The sequence below is a fragment of the Protopterus annectens genome, chromosome 2.part1 (assembly GCF_019279795.1).
Source record: "Protopterus annectens isolate FY-2018-M chromosome 2.part1, PAN1.0, whole genome shotgun sequence".
NCBI classification, from domain to species: domain Eukaryota; kingdom Metazoa; phylum Chordata; order Ceratodontiformes; family Protopteridae; genus Protopterus; species Protopterus annectens.
In genome coordinates this window covers 27,034,057-27,053,642 of record NC_056729.1, presented here as the reverse complement: position 1 = coordinate 27,053,642, position 19,586 = coordinate 27,034,057, and positions in this window count along the sequence as shown.

The window sequence follows — 19,586 nt, the reverse complement described above, 5'->3', positions numbered from 1 at the left end:
ATATTTTGTCTGAAGTGCTTACAATTAGGAGGTCAGGGAGGCAATAGTTTTTGGGCACAGGGTTTGGTCTGGTGGACTTATTGTTTAGCTAATCAAAGTTCAGGTCATCTAGGTTCCCACCATCCCAAGAATTAATTTTCTTTTATACCCAGTCAGCTGATAGTGAAGTCACCAAGTATTACTGTTTTCTTTTCTTGGTAGAGACTTTAACAGCAAATCATTTTTCTTATTTCACATTACACTTCAAAGTTTTGACCTAGGGAAATGCACACAACAAAGTGTTAGTAGCACTAATCTTTCCCTCTCCCATTAGTACCACAAAACACGTTTTTTTCTGTCTCGAACAGCATACAAATTGCTTTACACAGAGGGAGCATTTATTTATTTAGTTTTGGAAAACAGCTAGATAGGTCGGCTAATGTCTAGTATCGATCAAAGTTGAGAGAGCAGGTCAGAATAGTAGGTAATGTGACATTGCTGGCTGAGAGAATGAGTGAAATGGAGGACTGTCCCCACACTTGACAAACTCTTCAATTTTACAAAAAACAGTATAATTTTTATGCAGTTTATAAATGAAAAAGGAAAGTTGATTACAGTGTGCTTAGGCCATAGCCAAGAACATAAACCAGAATGACTGATTGGATAACAATTTGCTGACACTTCCTGTAATGATTCTGAAAGGAGCACTAATTCTGAGTGCTTCCATTCAACATGGGTGAATGCAATGGGCTAGATTTAGAAACAGCTGCTGCCAGCTGTAAGCTCTATCATCTGCTACCACCAGCTGACAAACTTTCTGATTCCGATATGGTCCCACCTCAATATTACATATACTGTCTGTAGGATTATTGAAGTCGGTCATCACCTCAACAGAGCTATATGCTAATAAGGCATTCCAGGGGAGTGGCCTGTGTTAATTAGCCATGTGGCCTTCCTCAAAATTGCCTCTAATAAAGCATTTATGCAGCCAAGTGATTTGGCTGGCAAGTTAACTAACTTGGCCAAAAGGTCATATTCACCTATTATTTCCAATGGTTGCGACTGCATTAGAGACAGGTAGAGGTGGGGTTTGTGTCTATGTATGCATGTATCTGCATGTGTGAGTGTATGGAGAGGGTGAGTATGTGTATGTGCGTGGGTGTCTGTGGATGTATGTCTGTCTGCCTGGGCAGTCATAGAAGGGGGGTTAGTTAGGGAAAAGGTGGAGTATGAGTGAACAGATTTGTATCGGTGAGTGTGATCAGATGGAGGTGGCTGTGAGTATGAGTGTGTGTGTGTGTGTGTGTGTGTGTGTGTGTGTGTGTGTGTGTGTGTGTGTGATTGTGTGTGTTGGTGGGGGACTGTCAAACCACTAACATCCCCTGGACTAAACGGCAAGTTCTACAACATTGGGGGGGACACTAAGAAGAGAAAGCTCAATATTACACTTAATTTGTTAATAGAACAAGTTTTGCAGCATGAGAGACATATTGCTGGGGAACAGTAGACACAAAAGATATTTTTTAGCTAATACCCTAACACGACTTAAAGAGTTGATAGAACAACAGTTTTGCAGCACGAAAGACTTATGAGTGGGATGGTAGATGGATGTTTAATAGAACAACAGTTTTACCACATGAAATACATATGTGCAGGGGGAGTACTAAACACCAGCGATATTCTTTAAATATTACTTTATCTACACTTAAAAATCTAGTAGAACAAGAGTTTTGCAGTACAAAAGATGCATGGTCAGATGAGTACGCTAGATGCCAGCAATGTGATATATTATCCTTAGTCATTAAAAAAAAAAGGAAAAAAAATAAAACCTAGACCCTTGGCACACAAAACAGATCATTAATACTATAGATCTTGAATTCTCTTCAGTACAACAATATGCCAGGGATATTTAAAAAGGTAATAGAATAACATGGAAGAAGTTTGGAGTCCTTTTCCCTCTGCACAACCACTAGTCCTCAGGGATGCATTGTAGATATTACCTTGGGTCATCTCTAAAGTTACAAAGTAAAAGTGGGAAAAAAAGTTTGAATCCAGTAACCCTGTCACACACAACAGTTCAGTTGTAGAGCTCTAGTCCTGTGCAGTACCCCTAGTTAGTATGGTTGTCTTTTAAATAATACATTATGTCACATATAAAGTTAAACCTTTTAACTAGAAAAACAAGTTTGAACTCTGTGCCATTAGAACACAAAAAAGAATGTTATTAGTGCTTTAGTTCTCTGTGTTACTACTAGTCACAAGGGAAACACTTTAAATATTAACAGTCATAAAAAGTTAAAAATTAAAGGGGGAGTTTCAAACTATGACTCTGGGCACTGAAAGCATTCCATTAATAATTATGCCCTTTAGTGCTCTTTGCTAAATGAGGAGGGGTCATATGTTGTACTTTTTGACCGAAAAAAAGTATGTATCTCAAGTGCTAGAGCAGTAGCAAAATTAGGGACATTTGCAAAGTAATGGAATTAAATGAATGGGGGGGTTGCCATACTTCTTAATAGCGAAGCTGAAGACTTCCGAAGAAAGCCACTAGACAACACAAGGAAGATGTTTTAAATATTACCTGGAGTTACTTAAAAAGTTACTAGATCAGTTTTGGAATGATAAGAATGAAGCTGTGATGCCCGTCATTATTAAGGAACGGTAAACATGTGTGATTTATGAAGGACAGGAAAATGATAACAGGCTACATCAGGGATGTTCTGTAAAGTAATTTACAGGTAAGATATGGCAGCATGTCTGTGTCCATGTGTGTGTGTGTGTGTGTGTGTGTGTGTGTGTGTGTGTGTGTGTGCGTGTGTGCGTGTGAGCATCTGTGTGTGTGTGCACGTGTGCATGTGTGTGTGTGTGTGTGTGTGTGTGTGTGTCTGTGTGCGTGTGTGCGTGTGTGTGTTTGAATATGTGCAAGCATGTGAAAGAGTGAATGAAGAGGGTGCCTGTGGCAACCTGATGCCTGGGCTGCCAGTAGTGATTACCACAGGAAAGTACTGATTACCACTAGTGGTAACTGTTAGATATTATGAATATAAGGCTGAAATTAATTCTGTTGTAAATATGCTGAAAGAAAAAGTTTGCTTGAATATATGTATAGAGTTTACATTGTGCATTCATACTATATGTATAACAGACAGGCTTCTCTTCACAGCATCAGAAAATGCCTAAGAAAGCAATACTGGAAAACAAGCATTACATGATTTTCTCATGTTTGTAGAACAAATATCAATTAACAGATATCCTTTTTTATAAATTCAGCAATACGTGATGTTTTTCCAGTAGGAACAGCTTATACAGATGTTTCCTTTCAGAATGGCATCCTCACATCAGCAAAAGTGCTTAAATCACAAAAGGACAATAGAAAGGTCTAAAAACAGACATTATGTGACTTCCCACATAAGGCCAGAAAAACATACCAAGAGGAAATGTGTGCGTGACTAGCTCTGTATATAGCAATTGTAGTAATTCAGTTATGTGAGAGAAGGACAGAGAGAGGTATTTTGTAGAAGTCATCATTCATATCTGTAATGAAGGAAAACTTTGTAAATATATGCTACAAATCTGACAGACTATGTGTGGTTTGTTATAAAATAAATTATCTGTAACTGTGCTTATAGCTGCAAAATATATTTCTTTATCAGTGTGCAATTTGAAAGGCTTGGTGCTTTAAACAGACTACAGATGGAGTCATGCAGAGCTATGTGTCTCTGATTCAGCAGTAAACAGCACAGCAAGACTGTGTGTCTTAAGAAGACTTCAAATCCATCACACCAAGCAAGCAAGTAAGCAGAGCAGCTCAATAAAATTCTTCAATGGTGACCCTTTGACAACGTTCCTAGCCTGTATCCAAAAACAGGGGGAGTGAATGGGTAATGTCACTCCTGTAAAAGCACAGTAACGTTTATGTGAAGTACTTCAGATTTCTACAGTTTTCAACAGTTTGTAGCAATACAGTTTAATAGACGTCTAAATCCAGTGAGACTGCAATTCTCCAGAAAAGGTACAAGACGAAGTTGTAAGACTGAATCTGCCAGTTTTGCTGTACCAACTTCACAAGTGACTACAGAAACTTTTCAACCATCTACAGTAAAGCAGCTTGGCCATCTGCCTGTCTGTTGACTGGTAAGAAAATTATCTGTGTTACATACAGTATGAATGCCATAGAGGTAATAATAATAACAGAATAAATGTATATACAGCATATTAGCAAATGTAAAACCTTATTAGGGCAAGTTAATAGTATGGCATTATGCAAATGGATTGCAATATGATAGTAAGGCATTATGCAAATGGATTATAATATTTGACTGGTATCTGAAATAAAATCATGTGTGGTATAAAAATGTTTATTGTGTGTACAATGTCATAAAAATACAGTGCATAGCATTATCCAAAGGTTAGACTGTACAGACAAAAATTGTAAAGGTAAAGAACCAAGAAAAGTTAATATGTTTACATTATATTCAAATGTTAGACAGTTATGTTCTGTCACCAGGTGTAAAAGATTTATTTCAGAGTTGCAACTACAGTCAAATCAGTTACTGATAGAAACTCTAGTACATTTTGTTACAAAGAAATGTAATAAACATCTAAAAGACAGACACAATGAGTTCAGGAAGCTTAGACAAGTTATACACACATCTTTTCAAAAGTGCATAGGAGTTTCAAATTCAGCAGAACAGCTTACTAAAGAATGTCAGAAAGACCATGCAACATCACAGGAAATTCAACAGCAGTTGCAGGATAAAGGAAATAAATTAGCTCAACTGACAAAGACTGGGAATTTCCTGCATACACAGTTAATCTGTGCAAAAGAAATATATTTTATAATATGTTTATGTTTTGAAAATGGTTAAACATGCATGCTAGGATGGTAGGGACATGACATGCTTGTATAAAGATATGCATATACAAGACAGACATGCATGTGTGTTCTTTTCCTCTAGAGTACATTTGTTTACAATGCACAAAAGCAGAAGGCAGACAACAGCAAGTATAAATAAACATATGTTATAATTGTATAGTAACACCAAACAGTTAAAGTTCTGAATTTTAGAAATAAATAAAATCACAGATGGTATTAGTCAAACAGTTTTTGTAAAATTAATGCCAGGACAGTTAAATAGATAAATAAATAAAAAATACTGAAATCCATGTAAGGTCATTGTAAAATAATGTCTATTTATGTTGTATAAATGCATAGTTATGCAAATCACAATCACATTAAAGGAAAATGCCAAAATAATTAATTATAGCTTATAGAGTATAAAATGTGAGCTCAGACCTTCCTAGACTGAATGAATAGTTAGAGGAAATGTTGGAAAGATCAGATAAACAACAAGACTGATTGCCAGACAAGTAGCTTGAGTTTTTCTAAAGCATCATTATTAAAACATAATTGTTAAAATGTTTACAGGCAACACTATTTGGTAATTGTAATAAAATGCCACAATTGTGCATAGATGTCACTAATAATCTGTTTGCAAGTAAATGTTAAAAGAGAAGAAAAAACCTCAGTTGCATCAAGTACAGCCAGCAAATGGGCTATAGTATATATACAGTTCAAATCAATTGTGCAGGAGGGTGTAAATACATACTAGAGGTAGTAAACAGCAAAAGCTTTATAAAAAATTATCAAATCAGACAAAAGTCCATAATTTAATAAAATAAATGTATAACCATAGTGTTAGGCTGACATACATTCTATTCTCACAGCATAGGGCAGGAAAACAGTGCTGAAGTACTACAGGGGGAGGGACACTTTCTCAGTTTTACACTGACTGTATAAGCAGTACTGCACAAGGGTCTGAAATAAAGCTACAGAAAAAATAAACAACAAGGGTCTGAAATAAAGCTACAGAAAAAATAAACAACAAGGGTCTGAAATAAAGCTACAGAAAAAATAAACAACAAGGGTCTGAAATAAAGCTACAGAAAAAATAAACAACAAGGGTCTGAAATAAAGCTACAGAAAAATAAACAACAAGGGTCTGAAATAAAGCTACAGAAAAAATAAACAACAAGGGTCTAAAATAAAGCTACAGGAAAAATATCTAATTCCTTCTTGACAATACTCTTTTATGGGGGGAAAACAGGTATTAGTGTATTAGAAATACTGGTAAACTGGATTAAACCTGACAGGATAAGATATTTTACAAGTTGTTAATAGCTATCATAATCGTTATTATTGTATTGTTTAGAATTAAATTGTATTTACAACCTGTTAAATTGTAAAGCTATACAAGAGATGGTTTAAAAAACAAGAGATGATTTAAAATTGCTTTATTAAAGCTATACAAGAGAGAATAAAGACATGCAAAATGCATAAATGTTTCTAATAGCAAGAATGGTCACTATTTCAATATGTTTTTGACAAAACAATGTTGGTATAAAAAAGCATGAATATTTTTAATTGCTGAGTATGTAGTTTAAAATAACATGACATATGCATTTGGTGCCAGTTCCAATGGATATTTCTAAAGAGACATAAACATTTTCCAAGATTTTGCTCAATATTAATGTTATTAAATTTGTAAGATTAGACTAAATGTACTTTACAGTCTTTATATGTACAAATGTAGAAAATTTCAGTACAAATGATAGTCTTTGTATGTACAAATGCAGAAAAATTCAGTACAAATAAAATTAATGTCTAGTAATGAATATGTGTGAAAAAAACATATTTAAAGAAAACAATGGGTCCAGGATACCTACTAGATTGAAATGCATAAATAGCAAACAATCTGTGTAAATACATACTGATCAGGATACATTGTAATAAGTTTAAAAGTAATTTGTCAAGTTGTAATATCATTGGTTTTACCCCAGTAAAATAATTACTTTCAAATATTTATTATCTAAGCCCAGTTCAGTACTTTATATTCACTTCACTGTCAATCAAGATGTTAATGGGCAGTTCAGAGATATAGGTTCATAGGTTCATAGGTTCATACTAGGCTATCTGCCCAAGGGCATTTATAAGCCTAGCCCATAGTTATGTGGCTTTCGCCACCTCTTTAGTTTGAATAAAAACTATGCCTATCATTTTGCTGTGCCTCTGTCAAGCAGTGACACTGAAGTAATCCCTGGGGTATATCTGCAATCTCCCATCCATTGGTCAAGATTCCTCTTGAACAAGGCCAGAGAGGTGCTCTGCCTCACATGTACCGGGATTTTGTTCCACAGCATAGGGAGTCTCTGGGTGATGAATCTGTCCCTCCAGCACGTTCTATTTTAACCGTGTCAAGGTTTAAGTCTCCGCCCTTGTGGTTCTGAGGGATCTAGATTTTTGAGGTGAAGCATATTCATCAAATCTGGGTTTGACATGGCCTTATATGTCAGGCACAGGTCACCTCTGAGCAAGCGGTATGAGACTGAATAGAGCTGGAGTTCTTTCAGTCGGGCAGCATAAGACATATTTTTGAGACCCTTTATCCTTTTGGTGAGGAACTTTTGGGGCCTTTCAAGCTGCAGCAGGTGTCTGGTCAGATACATTCGAACGGGCATTGTACTCAATCATAGGTCTAATGAGTGATGAGTACAGGGGACGATGACCTCCCTTCATCTAGATGTGAATCCCTTCATGATCAGGTGGGTGATATAGAAGGTTTTCCTAACTACTTTAGCAACATGGGTGTCAAACGAAAGGCTACTGTCAACCTGGGTCCCCAGATCCCTGATGACTTTTTCTGTGCTCAGTGGATTGCCACCTATATGGTAGCTAGGGGTAACCTTGTTTTTCCCTAAGGGTATGACTATGCATTTTTTGGCTTCAGGCCATGGCTCTGGCACCAGTTATCCGTTTCTGTGAGGCCCTTCTGGAGGATATCTGTGTCAGATGTGTTTTCGACTATGGCGCCCAGTTTGCAGTCATCTGCAAACTTTTGTCAGCCATAACCCTCCTGTGTTTGCTTGTACTTCAGAAAAGTAGATGCCGAACAAGAGTGGACCCAGGACTGAGCCCTGTAGGACACCACTTGTGACAGGCTTTGAGTCTGACATGGCTCCAGCAACTCTGACCCTGTGGGTTCTGTCACTTAGCCAGTTTGCAACCCATCTTGTGATGTATGGGTTTACATTCAAGCTGATGAGTTTTCGATGATACCTGAGTGGGGTATTGTGTCAAGGCCTTTGCCAGGTCGAGGTAGGCTGTATGGACTGCCTTTCCTCATCAATGGCCTTGGTGACAGTCTCGAAAAAGTCAACCAAGTTTAAGAGGCAGGATCTGCCTTTGACAAAGCCAAACTGGGTTGGATCCAAAGTCTGCAAGTTCCCTATGTCTTTATTTATGAGTTCCATTATGATCCTCCCCATGGCTTTGCAGATATGGCTTGTCAAGCTAATGGGCGGTAATTTCCAGGGTCTGTGGAGGCACCGCCTTATGAAGTGGGACCACAGTCGCCGTGCCACTCCTTGGGTACGTATCCTGAGGTGAGGCTAAGATTAAACAACTGTCCTAACTGTGGGTTTAATTCTCATTGAGTTCGTGAAGCACACAGCTGGGGACACCATCCGGTCCCATGGATGCTGTGTTTTTTGCCTTAGTGAGGGCAGTTCTCACCTGGGCGTTGGAGATGTTTGGGGGGCTACAATCCTCTGGAATAGATATCTCTCCTTTTGGGGGGGAGGGGGGGGAGAAGTTTGCACTGAACCTGTCAGCCAGTATGTTGGCAATGTGTGTAGGTTCAGTAATTTTCACATCATTTTGAACTAATTCTGAGCATATCTAGGAGTTTCCTCCTAGGTTTCTAACATAGCTAAAGACCACAATCTTATGGTTAAAATGACATTAAAACTGTATATTTTCAGCAGTGTATAAATGCTTGCAGTAGCACATAGTTATTGTCTCTTATAGTTAATTCAACAGCTGCAAAGAGTTAATGAAACAATTCTAAGTCATAAATTAAATTCTGTGATTGCAAAAGAATAAATTAATCAAGTAAAATTAAAACAGACAGCTCATAACTGATAAAATATTTTCATAGAATGGTCTGCAAAAGAAAAAGTTGTTAAATACATTCAGGTTTGGTAGTAATACATGTTTTCATTGTATTAACTATGTAAAATTGCATTTTGACTTGTATCAAAAAAGACTTAAAGGTTTTGTTTCTTAATATGTTTTTTATATAGAATGTTTTGAGTATGTTTAAAAACAGAGGGACTTGTTAGATATTATGAATATAAGGCTGAAATTAATTCTGTTGTAAATATGCTGAAAGAAAAAGTTTGCTTGAATATATGTATAGAGTTTACAATGTGCATTCATACTATATGTATAACAGACAGGCTTCTCTTCACAGCATCAGAAAATGCCTAAGAAAGCAATACTGGAAAACAAGCATTACATGATTTCCTCATGTTTGTAGAACAAATATCAATTAACAGATATCCTTTTTTATAAATTCAGCAATACGTGATGTTTTTCCAGTAGGAACAGCTTATACAGATGTTTCCTTTCAGAATGGCATCCTCACATCAGCAAAAGTGCTTAAATCACAAAAGGACAATAGAAAAATCTAAAAACAGACATTATGTGACTTCCCACATAAGGCCAGAAAAACATACCAAGAGGAAATGTGTGCGTGACTAGCTCTGTGTATAGCAATTGTAGTAATTCAGTTATGTGAGAGAAGGACAGAGAGAGATATTTTGTAGAAGTCATCATTCATATCTGTAATGAAGGAAAACTTTGTAAATATATGCTACAAATCTGACAGACTATGTGTGGTTTGTTATAAAATAAGTTATCTGTAACTGTGCTTATAGCTGCAAAATGTATTTCTTTATCAGTGTGCAATTTGAAAGGCTTGGTGCTTTAAACAGACTACAGATGGAGTCATGCAGAGCTATGTGTCTCTGATTCAGCAGTAAACAGCACAGCAAGACTGTATGTCTTAAGAAGACTTCAAATCCCACAGTAAGCAAGCAGCAAGTAAGCTCTATATAATTTTTCAGTAACACCATGTGATTTAGACACATGCAGATAATGAGGTCTTTCCTTATTGCAGCAAATGTCTCTGAATTGCATTTCCTGCAAGAGCATAATGCAGCCCCTTTTGACCACAGCTCATAGCGCTCATAGTGGGATTCTTTCTGAATCCCAGGAAGAGCCTGAAAGAGAAGACTGCTGTCTCAAAAAGACCATCTTCACTTGGAAACAGACTGTATCACAGAATGGGAAAAGCTTAGCTGAGAAACAAAATCATGTCTGGATAGCTACCCCATTCAGACCATTTGAGACAGAACAAATAAAAATCATAGCAGGGATGTTATCACTATGCATACCTCTCAACTGTCCAGATATTTGCCTCACATTTTTGGTCTGTTCCTCATACATTTTGTTTTTTTTTTTGGCAAATCTTTGAGTATTAAAGTCACTAAATAATAACCTACATTTGCATTTCAGACTTCATATTCTTTAGAAAATGCATGCTATCACAAATTCTGTTATTCTAGCAACTTTCTAAGTTTATAAGAGCAATATTTAAAATCTGACCCTATTTTGGGGCTTTGTCTCCCCCATTATTTTAGCCTTTGTGCAGATTCCCTTGCTATGAGGTTGAGAAGTATACCTATGAGGAAAGTCAATATAAAAATACATACTGTATGTAATTTTCAGCTGTGAACCATAAAGGCCACTTACACTGTCAGTTTCAAAAGATGAACCTGAAAAGTTAAGAGTAGTACATGATGTCCGTACTGCAACTCTAAATTTACTTTAAAATTGTCATCAAATCATTTCAAAATACACTTTACTGCAATGTTTTTTTTTCAACATATTTCAAACTCAACACTTCAGTTCAATAGTAACAAAAAATAAAACTTACCAATCAAATTTGTATGTATCACTTAAGTGATCCTTACCAGGAAACAAAAGGAAGTTGAAAAATACACTACCAGTCCTGAAGCTGCACAAAACTCATTTACACTTGGAAGACAAAACCTCACATTTGCTGGTTAAACTGGGAATTAGATTTGTGACATCCTTCTTAACATAACTGAGGAAACCTCTGTCAGTAGGATATTACAAAGAGTGAAGCAACAAACTTGCATTTAAGGCCAACCCCATAAAGTAATCAGGGTGAAAAATATGTCTTACAGACAGCCCAGAAAGTCTGAACAAAGATGAGATACTTGTTTTGCTCATATCAGCTTGGAGCAACTAGAGTTTTTTTTTTTTTTTTTTCAAAAATGTTTTTTTTTTTTATTTTTCAGATACATTTGAATGAATTCCATAGTATTTATACATAACATCTTAAATAACTATGTACACTATTTACATTAACCTGACACTATAACAGATCTTAATGTATACAGTTACTTTATAAGTATGTCCAATCCATTATCAGAGTGTCTGATCAATTATTCTATAGCGTCGATCAATGTTAAGACTTTTCCTCAAGGGTTGTTGATAAATGGCTTTGGACAAATTCTTAGTTCTTTAAGTTTAATTTCCAATAATGCTGTGGTCTTCAGTAGGCTGTAGAAGTCTTCCAAAGCTGGTATTGTGTTTGTATTTCTTCTTGTTATACATTTCCTTGAAATTGCAAGTATAGCCATACTAGATACATGTTTGACCTACTCATATGAGGACCATCATTCACATTTAATAATACAAGAGCTTTAGTTAAATAAAATGATTCATTAAATAAAGCTTGTAGAAAGTTATTAATACCATTCCAAAATGACTTAATTTTAACACAATCAAAGAAAATGTAGTTCCAATCTGCATTGTGTACTTGCTCACATCTCCAACATATTCCTTTCATGGAAGAACTAATTTTACTGATTCTGTCTGGGGTTAAAAATGCTCTGTGCAAGCATTTCCAATTAAAAACTTTCCAGTATTGTGTAAAGGATGTATATTTTATCGATAATAATATATTTGTTTTAATATCTTCTGTTAATTGTATTGAGTGTCCTTTTGTTATATATTTCCAGTATGAGGTTTTGGGTGTTGTTTTATAGTTTATCAATATTTTGTAAAATTTTGAAATACTGTTTCCCATGTCAAAGTCATTATATATGATTTCATGTATGTATTAGGTATTTCTATAAATGAAGAATTGTTAATTATTCTACTTAAATATTGCAAATATGACAGAGTAGTCTGTAAAGTTAGCCAGTATTGTTGTGGAATTTTGTATGTTGTTTTCATTACTTGCATATCTAAAACTTTTAGTTCTTTGATACATTGGAGCCAACAAACAAATCCTTTCTGCTCCCAGGAATTAATAATTTCTCTATATATTTTATATGGAAAGTTCTTTGTGACTATGAATGGTGTTAAAAGATCAAACCAGATTTTTAAATCTAGATTTGCATTAATAATTTTCCTAAATGAGTCAATGTAATAATTAATCATACAAGTTTTGGTGGGTTTAGTTATGTTATATTGCATACTAATAGATAATATGTGCCATGGCAAATTATTTTTATGTTATTTGAATTTTTTTTCTGTAAATCAAATTCACTTATTGATATTGCAGTTAGTAATTCTTTCCAATTTGAAGAGTAATTTGGACTTATCCAATCTGAGATTGTTTTAGATACTGATGCTTTTATATATGTTTCTATATCAGGAAAGTTTAATCCTCCCTGTTTACATGTTCTGATATGATGTATTAAAGCTATTCTGTTTCTTTTGGGAAACCATAAAAAAATTATTAGGCATTAATTTATTTCTTTATGTATATTCCTTTCTGGTAACAGTTGTATTGCCAAGGCTATATATAGGATCTTGGACAGTAAAACCATTTTTATTATGGAGCGCATCATCATGGAACTCATTAACAGAGACATTGGGAACCTCCAAACTTTGGACCCTACCCAGTTTGGCTTTGTTAAGGGCAGATCATGCCTCCTAAACCTGGTGTACGTCTTTGAGACAATTACTAAGGCATTAGATGAGGGTAAGGAGGTCCACACAGCCTACCTAGACCTTGCAAAGGCTTTCAACACCATTTCCCATTCTGGTATTATAGACAAACCCACCAACCTGAGCATTAACCCCTACATCATGAGATGGGTTGCAAATTGGCTCACGGACAGAACCCATATGGTGAGAGTTGTAGACTCTAAGTCTGACTCTAAACCGGTTACAAGTGGCATCCCCCAGGGCTCAGTTCTAGAACCCCTCCTGTTTGGTATACACTTCTCAGAGGTACAGGCAAGCACAGGAGGACTTTGGCTGATGGAGTTCGCAGATGACTGCAAACTAGGGGCTATAATTTATTCTCTGGCTGATACAGACACCTTCCAGAAGGGTCTCACTGAGGTGGATACCTGGTGTCAAAATCATGGCCTCAAGCTGAATGCCAAAAAGTGCATAGTCATCACCTTTGGAAAAAACAAAGTACCCATGTACTACCACATAGGTGGTAGTCCCCTAAATACAGAAAAAGTAATAAGGGATCTGGGTACCCAAGTAGATAGCAATCTCTCCTTTGATAATCATATTGCCAAGGTGGTTAGAAAATCCTTCTACACGGCCCACCAAATCTCAAAAGGGGTTGCATCCAGAACAAAGGAGGTTATTGTGCCTCTCTACCCATCACTTATTAGACCCATTATAGAATACAATGCCCCATTTGGGATGTACCTTACAAGACACCTGCAACAGCTGGAAAGACCACAAAAGTACCTCACCAAGGGGATTACTGGCCTCAAACAGATGAACTATGCAGCCCCACCTAAAGAAACTCCAGCTGTAATCAGTTGCGTACCGCTTACTCAGAGGTGATCTCTGCTTGACATACAAGACCATGTCCAACCCAAAACTGATGGATATGCCCCACATAAAAAAAAAACAAATCCCTGAGAGCCACACACTCTAGGGATATAAACCTTACCACAACAATAAATAGGACATGCTGGAGGGACAGATTCCTGACCCAGAGACTCCCCATGCTTTGGAACAAGATTCCAACATACATCAGGCAGAGCCCCTAACTAGCACTCTTCAGGAGAAACCTTGACGGGTGGATGGGAAACAGAAAATTTACCCCGGGGATCACTGCAGTGGCTCTGCTGGACAGAGGTGAACTAATGACTCTGCTGGTCAGAAGCACAGGGAACTAATCTAAGGGGGTGGCAAAAGCCAACACACTCTGGCTGGGCTTATAAATGCCCTTGGGCAGATAGCCTAGTACTTACCTATGAACCTATTAACTGTAGTCTATCTTCAAATGTTAATATTATTTTGTTCCATTTTTCCACAGAGATTTTAATTGTATTGATGATATTATTGTAGATTTTTAAGACTAATTCATTATTATCTTTGCATAACTCAATTCTTAGATATTTTAAAGTAGATTCTCGTTTCCCTATGATGTGATCTCCCTTAGTTTGCAGTTCTTTTTTTATTTAAAAATAAAAATTTTGATTTTGATTTATTGAAATGGAGTCCTGAAGTCATGTGAAATTTGTCAATTAATATATCTAATTCTTCTAATGTCTCTTTTGTATTAAATAATGTTAGTAATATGCCATCAGCAAATAGCATTACTTTAGCATAGCATTGTTCATAAACATCCATTCCTTTGATTTTTATATTGTTACAAATTAAATGCCGATATTTCAAGTTTATATATTTCCATAATTATGTTATCTATACCTGGAGCTTTATTATTTTTACCCTTTTTTATTGTAGCTGTAATTTCTTTGTAGGATATGGGTGCTTGCAGATCTAGTTTTAATTTTTCTGGTATTTTTTTAATATTAGAACATTTTTCTTCTAGATTTAATTGATCAATATTTATATTTTCTTTTTGGAAATGTTCCATATAGTGATTTCTATAGGCATCAAGAATGTCACCGATATCCGAGACATTTTTCCCTTTCTTTCAATGGAAGATACTTTTAATGTTATTAGCTTTTGATTGTATTTTGATTCTTGTGGATAAATTATGTAGTTATTTGGGAGAAGTGGCCACGGTATTAAGCTTTAGTTTTTCTAAAGCTAAACTAGTTTTATGTGTTAGAGTTTCATTGTATTTATTGTTTAATACTTCTACTTTCTTTTTCATCTCCAAATGATTTTGTTTTTTATCAGCTTTTAGTGACAAAAGTTTGGATTGTAGATCTAAGAATTCAGAATCCCATTCTCTGATTTTTTTTTTACCAAGTTAGGGTTTTACTATATGTATATATATATATATATATATATATATATATATATATATATATATATACATATATATAGAAGCTTTTAATGAGTCCCATATCATTATTTTATTTATCTCTGTGGTGTAATTAATAGCTACAAAGAACTGTAATTCAGATAATAACCACGGTTTGAACTCTTTAATTTTAGTTATATATGCTGGAATTCTGGAGTAAAAGATTAATGGCTTGTACCATTTTGAAGTTTTAGTATCAATGAACTGTGGTTTGAAAAGGGGCAGAGAGTGATTGAGAAATCAATGATTTTAGACTGTAAGTCATTGGCAGAAAATATTTTATCTATTCTAGTTTGGGCACCAAATCTGTGATCTTGATGGGAAAACAACAAAGATTTATTTTCTTTAAATTTGAAAGTATGTACAAGATGAAATGATTCTGCCCACTTGTTTGAAGCTTTTGATACAGCAGATGTACACAGCGGTCTTTTATTTGTAGTTTCAGAAATATCAAATATACAGTTAAAATCTCCTCCTAATATTAAGTTGCCTTTATAATTATTGGAAATGAAATCCAAATGTTTTTCAACAGTTCCTGTTCCAATGCCTGGGAACCAATATAAATAGGCTAGGGTCCATATTCTGTTATCATATTTAACCATTACTAATGCCATAAGGCCTTCTTTATCCTTATACTTAGAAATTCTTTCTGGGTTAATCACATTTATTTTCCATAAAATTGTTACCCCTTTTGTCTTTGTCTTATAAGTGGATTACGCCAATATCATATATTCTTTAAGATTCCATTTGTAATTGTCATTTGTTTTGAAATGAGTTTCTTGAAGGAAGACAATTTGTGCTTTGCTCAGTTTTAAATATTTCAGTAGATTTGATCTCTTGCTAGGATTGTTTAAGCCATTAGAATTTAAAGATAATAAAGTTAAATCCATCTTAGGTTATTTAGACTGTGTATTTTTTGTTTTATTGTGACTATTAAACATTTTCATCTGATAACTATAAAGTATATGTTTGAGCTTTTAATGGAAATTATCAGTTTTATACTTTGAGTGTTTACCAATAGAATAATGTTTTGGTCAATCATACTAAAAATGTTTTTGTGAAATAACAAATTTAAATTAATAAATGTTAACAAAATTAAGATCTGCGCTAGCCATGGAATGAAAATCATTCCTAATCTGATGGATAATCCTAAATCCATCAGATTATCACTCATGCCTTGACAATCCAGAACATTGGACCTCCATAAATTGAATTATCATATGGAGAATATTTGTAACAGGAATAAGCAATATTTATATCATTTTGAACAAATATATTACTATTGTAGATTAGACAGAATTCTAATACAATATAAATGTCTACTTATTGTATAAGCAATTAAATATTTACATGAAAGATAGATGACAAGCAATTCAATCATAGTGAAGTAGGATGTATCATATATAAAATCTCAGTAAAAGATTATAGCACACAGTTATTTAGCATATTCACCCTTAATGATGAAATCTTTCAAAACTTATTACTTAATATAAATAGATGGTAATAATATTTATACATAATGTTTATAATACAATGTATTTTAATGGATATATCAGAAGTTATATTTCATTGTTTGCAAGCATTTAAGTAATCACTTTGTTTGTTGCTAACTTACATAAAGCATCAAGTTTGTTTTATGTGAAATTTGATGAAAGTTAGTGCATTTTAATTATCAGTGCATCCCTCTTCCCCCATTTCCTACACATAAGGGTTTTCATATCTGTCATTTCTTTGTATAAAATGAGTGAAATTATAGATTGAAAACAACATTTAATGGGGATTAATGATTACAAATTCCCTTTCCATATTCATAAATTGCCATTTTATGGCATATACTGAAAATGTTTAGATTTAAATTGCAACATTCTATTTTGTATAATTAGCAAAGGTTAAACTGAGTAATTATTGGAAATTTAATACTATTTGTTCAGAATGTGATTATTACATTCTGTGACATTCCTAGTTCAGGTTCTATTGTTTCCCTTAAACAACTTTGTCAGTTTGATGTCATGTATAAAACATTAGTCACCTTGCTAATAGCTTAAGTATTATGTATGGTCTAGATGGGTTACAAAACCACAATTCAAGTTAAAGCAATTATATGACTTGTTAGGCACATTTACTTATATGAGAAAATTATCATGCTTTCCTTGATGTTCAATATAGTATGTCATTTATGACAAGTTAAAACAGTAGTGTTATTATACACAAGTCCATGTTATTAAATCCTGTCTTTAATACCTAAATTCAGCAGACTGCTTCATCTTATATGACGATTATATATTTTATGTCTAGATTTACTAAAATCATACATTACATAACTATTGTATGTGTGTGTGTGTGTTTTTTTTAGCTGTTGCTTAGTTATTTGAGATACCACAAGCTGTAATGCTTATTCTTATAATTAGCTCTTTCCAAGCATGTTTATACAGTCCATAGACTTTAAATTATGAGACCCTTTTAGTTTCTTATTTGTTATAAGTATATTTCCATCCTTACATACACACATATCCATACTTTAAGCAAGGGGCAACAATGCCCATCCAGTTTTGCCAGAATACCATAGTTCATGTGGTATATTTCCAGGCTGTTCTTAAAATATCCAAACTGATATTTGTCCTGTTCCATTTTACCAGCCTGCTCCATGTAGTGGCCACTCTGCCAGTGAACCACTCAACACACCTTCCATTCCCACAGATATTTCCACGAAGGAAATCTGATGACTCTCTAGCACTTCCTGGCAACCCCAAACACCCCTAGAATCAGCTATCCCCATATGCCCAACACGTCCGAGCAAGCTCACCTCCAAGACCACTGCAAAGGGTACTGCACAAAACCAAGTGCTCTTAGTCTTTCACAATAACTCAGACTTCCACTCTTATATAAGTCTTTAATGTGTTTGGACCAAAATACATTTTAAATATTAAATTGCGCTTATTATTTTATTTTATTTTTTTATTAAGAATCTACTTAATGAGCTAAATGAAGTGTTAGGAGACCATTAATATGTGTACATGTGGTTTAAAACAGCCCTTTTTTATTTTTATTTTTTTTTTAAAAAAAAAAAACTTAATTGCCGAGAATCATCTCGAAGGCTCCTCAGAGCCATTAAGCATTATCATCACTCTGTCTCCATTACCATAGCAACCAGGGAGTATCTGTTTCATAGGTTTATAGGTAGATACTAGGTTATCGGCCCAAGGGCCTAAGTAAGCCCAGCCAACAAGGTTCCCTGGCTTACGCCTCCCAAGAAAGTTAATTTCCTTTGTCCCTGTCGAGCAGAGCCACAGAAGTGATCCCTGGGGTGTTTTTCCTATTTCCAATCCACTCATCAAGATTTTACTTGAAGAGTGCTAATGAGCAATTTTGCTTGACATAGATAGGTAGTTTGTTCCAGAGTATAGGAAGTCTCTGGTACAGGAATCTATCCCTCCAGCATGTCCTGTTTATTGTGGTGACAAGGTTTAGGTCTCTAGAGTGTGTAGCTCAGAGGGATTGGGATTTCTTAAGGTGTAGCATGTTCAACAGCTCTGGGTTTAACATAGCTTTATATGTTAGGCAGAGATATCCTCGGAGTAGGCGATATGCTACAGAGTATATCTGGAGTTTTTTGAGATGGTCAGTATAGGTCATCTGTTTGAGGCCAGTAATCCTCTTTGTGAGGTACTTCCGTGGCCTTTCCAGCTGCTGCAGATGTCTTGCGAGGTACATTCCAAAAGGGGCATTGTACTCTATAATGGGTCTAATGAGTGCTGAATAGAGGGGAACAATGACCTCTTTTTTCCTGGATGAGAACCCTTTTGTGATGAGGTGTGCCATATAGAAGGATTTCCTGACTACTGTGGCAATGTGATTATCAAAGGAGAGACTACTGTCCACCTGTGCCCCAAGGTCTCTTATCACACATTCGGCATTAAGTAGACTGCCGTTTATGTGGTAGTTCATGGGTACAGTGTTTTTACCAAAGGGGATGACAATGCACTTTTTGGCATTGAGCTTGAGGCCATGCCTTTGACACCAGGCATCTGTCTCAGTGAGGCCCTTCTGCAGGATGTCCACATCATTTGGGGACTTGACTATGGCTCCTAGTTTGCAGCCATTTGCGAACTTCATTAGCCAGAGGCCTTCTGTGTTAGCCTGTACTTCAGAGAAGTAGATACCAAACAGGAGAGGTTCCAGGACTGAACCCTGTGGTACTCCACTTGTCACTGGTTTGAAGTCAGATTTGGAGTCTGAAACTTTTACAGTGTGGGTTCTGTCAGTGAGCCAGTTGGCAGCCCATCTAGTGATGTAGGGATTTATACCTAGTATAGTGAGTTTAGCTATAATTCCAGAATGGGGGATGGTGTTGAAAGCCTTGGCGAGGTCAAGATAGGCTGTGTGAACCACCTTACCCTCATCTACGGCTTTGGTGAC